Genomic DNA, 6,559 nt, shown 5'->3' with positions numbered 1-6,559 from the left:
CGACAACAAAGTAGCAGCCACAAACTGTACCACCAAATTGGCTGGCAAATCGTGAGAGGAGCCAGGCGCAAAACAACAGTTGCAATTCGCAACGGAATGCAAATTACCCAGCCACAGCACCGAAAAAAAACGCTCAGCAAAGAGCGTTCAACATTAGAATTAGGGATGGGAATGCTGAACAAAAAAACATTTCGTGAGTTCCACTGCACAGAAAAGGAACAGCAGAATAGCCACAAAAAGAGGTGAACAAATGAAGTAAACTGAGGAGTGTAGCAATGATACATTTATGCACTTACACAGGTTGTTATGTGTTGGTTTAATTATAAATAGTTATAAATATTAGTACACGGTACAAGTGAATTTTCTTGAGCATCTGCGTACCCTTTGGGCTGTGCAACTACGTGCCATAAATATTCACAAAGAAATGTTCCTGCGTTCATCAATTCCTTTTGCTGCCTGTTCGTGCGTGCTTAAATGCTGCCATTTATTGTTGCTCTGGTTCCATCTCTAATTAGAATCTTACTCTCCTTCTCTCTCTCTCTCTCTCTCTCTCTCTCTCTCTACAAGCAGCACATTGCTGGCGCTGGCATTTGCATGTGGGGCTCTTACTCAGATTCTGGCTGCTTATTTCGTATAGAACCACACACTCTGCACACTGGCTGCAATTTTGTGATGTGTCTGCCTGCAAGTCACGCGTTGAGCCCGCCTCCTGCCCCTGCACTGACCAACCATCCACCTGGCATTGCCCCCCCACCCCTTCTGTGACTAGTGCGCTCCCCTGTTCAGATGGCAAGTTGCACTGATTATTTGCTTAAATTGCTGCTAATAACATGACAAGCAAGGAGAGCGAGCGACACAGAGACACAGCAACGGGAGGAGGAGATGCAACCAAAAGAGAGATCGCCCCCCAAGTTTGCATGCAGTCAGCGTCTGGGGATGTCTGTCCATCATTCGTTTAATTTCCACATGTGCCCCCTGCTGCCAGAGGGGTGGGCAGAACGATGGTCTGGCCTGGTCTGGCATGGCCTACCTGCCACCGTTTATCCATTCCGCATGGATTTCCCAAGCACAAATTGCCGCAAAATTAGTCGTCTTGACTCTATTACACATGCAGATTGCAACTGCAACTGCAATTGGAGCTACAATTTGGACCAGATGAGGCTATGCTGAAGATGCTGTTGCATGCACCACCAAACCAGTGGCAGCAACAACAGCAACAACAACTGAAGAATGCCTCAGTTTAACCTGCTCATAACTGGAGGGTATATGATATGGAAAACGAATCCACTTGCTGCAATTATGGCAGCAATTACAGTTTGCTCTTGCTCTGGCTCTTGTGGCTGCTGCTGCTCTGCTGCTCTGCCACAGTTGCAACTACTGATGTTGCACCTGATCTATAATTTGCATTTGTCCAGGCGCAGAGTGAGTTACTTTTCACAGCTCGCGGCTCTACTGTCAGGAGAAATGAGAGCAGCAACCGAACAGCACAGGAGGGAGTGCCATGTGCCGCATGTCGTATGCAAATCCGCATCCCAATTCGAGTGTCGAGCAGTTGCAACAACTTCCAGACTAATGAAAGAATAATACATACCAGTGCCAGTGCCAGTACCAGTGACACTGACACGGCAACCAAGACTCAGACGAGACCCACAAATATCAAAGTCAAAGATCAGCCAGAGGGTTCTGTCAAAAGAAAAATGTTGCTGGGAATGGGTAAGAGATAAACGCAAGAGACAATCTCCTGGGATCACGGCAACAACAGGCCACAGCAGGAATGTTTTCTCAGCCTAATCCCCAGCAGCATTTAACACTCCCTTCAAGGAACCCACAGAACAGAACCCCAAAGTGCCAACCACAGAACCAACCACTTGCTCTTGGCCACAGAATCTCCTCCCCCCGTCAATGAGAATTTAAGCTCAACTAATGAGCGACAAGCCCTGAATACTGTCATGCAACACCCACAAAGCTCCCTCCTGCCACAGTGTGGCCTGCCTCCCCCCCTTTTGGGCGAGAAAAACACAAAACAAATTAAGCAAAACATTTTGTAAATGTCGAAGACACGAAAACGAATTAATTGCCCTCGAAGCGCACAGAAAACAAATATAAATGTGAATCGTTGTGCGAGTATCTCGTGGATGCACGCACCCGTAGCCGCACAGCCGTGAGATACATGTGCGTAAATAAATCATGGGAAAATGGGGGGAAAGCAACAGCCACAGCAACAGCAAAAGCAAAAGTGCCACGAGGTGGATTTTGGCCATGGCGCCAAAGAGCTTAGCAGGCACACAATAGCTGCAGCGGCGGCGGTAACAGATACAATTGACTAACCAAATCAGAGGCAGGCAGGCAGGCAGGCAGTCTGCTCTGTCTGACACTTTCTCTTGGCTTTCTTTTGGGGGGGAAGGGGCCGCACCGTTACACGGTTTTTGTGTGTCGATAATCGCTTCAAGATCAGAGTCGAGTCGATCAACGAATCGGTGGATCAGCATGGCGCCTCGCTGGGATTATGATCACGATGTCGTGCCTTGGATTTTCAGTTGTAGATGGGCTCTCTGTTGCCTTGCTGCTTGTTGCATTCGTGAGATATTCCAAGTGCACCTAATTGACGCACGTTCGCACCCAATTAGTCGGCAACGAGTTGAGTCCGCAGAGGCAACAGCCAACCAACCAACAGCTAAGTGCAGCTATCAACACTTGTGGCCAGCAGATGCTGTTGCAGTTGCATCCACGGATTATGATTTACATACCAAACACAGCGCATTTCTCTTTGTAAACAGATTGAACTTCATGCGTCAAAATATTGAACGGGGAAAGGGGATGAGGCAGGCCTTAAGTGGGGGGTGTTGACAAATGTCTTTTGTGGGATGGACTGCAGTCTCGGTATAGAATGTTCCTTCGCCCCCCCGGCTACCCTTGACACGGTTGTGTGTCCCTTTCTTCGGGGGCAGCTGCTTGTAATTTTCACGCAACATTTTCCACTCCAGCGTGGGCGTTGCCACAGGGGCAGGGACAGGGACAGGGACAGGGACAGGCACAGGGAGTACGTTCTCGGAGGGGAGCGTGGAACACGAGCGACCTCGTGTGTCTCTGGGCCATTTGTATCTATCAGCGCCGTCAGAGTGCAATTGCAATTATGACTTGTGCATTTGCCGGCGATGATGAGTGAATATATTAATGAGCAGCGATTTGTCTGCGGCCAAGAGGGGGTCGGCGAGTGGGGGATTGAGGTGGGGGTGTGTTCTGGTATCCATGTGCTGGCCATTTGTCTAATGGCAATTCCCAAGTGTTCGTCTTAATGGGGAAAATCTGTTTATCATTTCATTAATTACAAACGAAAACTCAACGAAATTAATCAGGATTTATGCATAACCAAAAATATCCGCAGTGAAAAAACTCACATTGGAATCGATCTCCTCCGATATTAAATGATTCATGGAAAAAGGAATTTATTTAAGATATTTTCTGCCTCTTTCTGCGATCATCTTTGTGGCAGTTGCATATGGAAATCAATCTCCTGTGATCTGCCATGATCCATCAACTGTTTTGGGTGACAGTGCCCCCATTAAATGGAACTAAATATTTTGGATTTGCCAGAAGACAAATCTGGCAAGCTTAAGGATCAAGCAAGAAGTTAGTCCCAGAGACTAACGTAGCAGAGAGAGAGAGAAGCTGCAGATCGAGGTGGGGGGATCAGTGGCCGACTGTTTTCCAGGGAATCAATCCGCACACATGATCAGCGCGTGTTTAGGCCAGCAAATCCTCAAACTTAACTCGGAATTTGTGCGCCTCGAAGCCACGCTGGAAATCCAAAGATCAGCGCGGGACTAGCGCGGGGATCTTGGCGTGGAAGCAGCAGCCATCCCCGATTTAATCCAATTATCGATGCTGCTTAGAGCGCGCGACAGGAACCACCAGGGAACGCAGGGCAGGCCGAAAGGAGAAAGGAGAAATCCTTTCGCAGGGCCAACAATTAGAGGCTGACTCAGGCTTATGAGGCGGTTCGCGGGGATTAAGAGGCGGAAAGCGCAAGAAGAGGCTCTGCTGCCTGCGAAGGGGTGTATGGAAATTGGAAAGCGACCGTCGTGTCGCTGGTCGCTGGTCGAAAACAGATTATTGGCATTACCGCAATTATGGAACTCGGGCAGGTCCTGGCGTAATTTCAATGCGGTTTTCCGGCGGCAAGCGTAGCCAATTGAGGGATCTGCGCTACCTGCCACCAGCAGATATCACTGATCACCGTTCATCGTTCATTGGTTCAGCTTCCTGTATGGCCGTGTCCCCTCCTGGTGGATGCCCCGTCGCTGAGTGCCATTCGCATTTGCATAATGAGGCAATAAAATATTTCGCTTGCATCCCACGAACCTCACAAATTTGCGATAATTTGCGGCAGTTGTCGCGCCTCGATCGGCATCGGAATCGTTATAGTAGGTATCCCCCACACATTGTCGCAGACTGGTTGCCACACCCATTGGCCACAGACATGCCGCACCTGGCACCTGGCATCTCATAAAAAGAAGCCCATTAAATAATGGCCCTCGTTGGAGAGCTGATCAAAATTTTAATTAATCAACGAAATGACTCTCTCTCTCTCTCTCTTTGAGCCACTCTTTCCTTCTGGGAATGAGAGTATTACCTGTGCTAAGCCTCGCCACCCGCCCACAATTTCCCGAAGCCAAGGGCTAAGGCCGGAGGCATCGATAATTGGATTAAATGCGCGGATCCTCGGCGCAGATCTAGATCTACGGCTAGATCTCTGCACTGATCGCTGGATTTTTAGAGGCTAAGTCCGTCGGGGCTAAGTTTAGGGATTTGCCGTGATCTTTCCAGAGCTGCTGCACCATTGATCCACGGATACGAATCTCCTGATCTGCGTCTAAGCATTCCAAATAGTTGCAAAATATTTATTTGCATTTAATTAAGTCTCTCGCTTAGCCCTCAGCAATGGAATCCGAACTAAATCCACGCCATTAAACACGGGGAATTCAATTTCGATTTCCTTAGAGCCAAACAAACAGAAAGTGTCACGACAGCTCCTCGATGGAACGAAACCCTTTCGAAGGGGCGACTCCAGGAGTGGCAATGAGCGTGGAAATTTTTAATTAAATCAGTGCCCAGGGCCGATGCCAAAAATGCTCAATTATTAAAACAAATAAAGCCAATTAGCTGTGTCAACACGGGGACCCCAGAGTGTGACAGAGATGGAAATGACGATGAGGATGACGATGGCTGTGGCGATGTCTGATGGCCGAGCCGGGTCGGGTCCAACCCTTGTGGCAATTATGCTTTCGCTAAACAGTCAGACATTCATCTCCATCCGCCATGCCTCATGCCGCATGCCGCATGCCTCATCCCCCAACCATCAACCACCACCATCCACCATCATCATCCGCCTCCCTGCATCAGCGTCCATCAGCTCTCCACACAGACAAGAAGCGGTTTTAATTGACAATGAAAAGCCGTCGCCATCATCAAGCATCAGGCATCGGTCTCGGTCTCAGTCGCAGTCTCAGCTTCCCCATTCCAAGTCTCAGCCTCTCAGTGCTCTGGGCTTCCATTTGCGCGTCTAATAAAAACGCTAACGAGACAAACGCACACAAAAGCACAGAAACACATGGATACATAGGTATACATATATAAACATTTATGTATGTATGCAGACAGCCACAGGAACAGTGGAGCATTAGCACAAAACTCTTAGGCGGCGCAATCAATTTTTAGCCCATACCACATAATAATATATTTTAGGGCATGCTCGCCCAAGGCACAAGAGGACCCTTCATAATGGAGTGTCCTATGGCGTAGCTATTTAGTGAAGCGATTTATTCCATCCCAAACTTTTCTATCTGCTAAAATCTCAGCCAAATCAAAATAGAAACGAAAACTAAGTTTACCAAATGGAACTTTTTAGAAAACGAAATATTTTATCACAAATTTCAATCAAGTTTTTGGTGTACAAGATTGTTTAAAATCTAGATTTATGTTTTGCCTAACATAGTATTTTAATTCAAGGCTTTGGATATCACATTTTAATTTTTTCTACGCCGTAGGACCCCGTCCAAAATGCAGTCAAGACACAGGGTATTCCCCGAGCCCAAACTCTTGATAGTTCTACTGATTTTCTGCTAAATTTATATACGTATTTCTATAAGTAATACTGGGGAGACACAGACACCGGCAACAACCACATCCAACCAGCACAGCCTCCCCACATAAGCCCCCGCCCCACACCACATAAGCTCCCTCTCTTGCTCCGGGTAGACTCAGGCAAAGCCGTGCAAAGTACTCGTGATAATGAGCTCCATCTCGTTGGCAATTATTAAATGAATTGGATTTATACGTTCTCAGCAGCAGCAGCAGCAGCGTCGCTCGCCCACCCCCCGCCACTCTCTTGCCCAGACACTCATTTAACAGTCCAACCCCCTTGTTGGCATATATACTGGCACGTCCCATGCTGTTGTCTCACTCTCACGTGCATGAGTTGGGCGGTCAGCCAATCAACGACAGCTGCGAGTTTATCTGCCTGTTTGTGTGGAACATGGAAACTTGTGGATTCCATTCG

The sequence above is a fragment of the Drosophila subobscura genome, chromosome O (genome assembly GCF_008121235.1).
Source record: "Drosophila subobscura isolate 14011-0131.10 chromosome O, UCBerk_Dsub_1.0, whole genome shotgun sequence".
NCBI lineage: Eukaryota > Metazoa > Arthropoda > Insecta > Diptera > Drosophilidae > Drosophila > Drosophila subobscura.
This window is presented reverse-complemented; position numbering follows the sequence as displayed.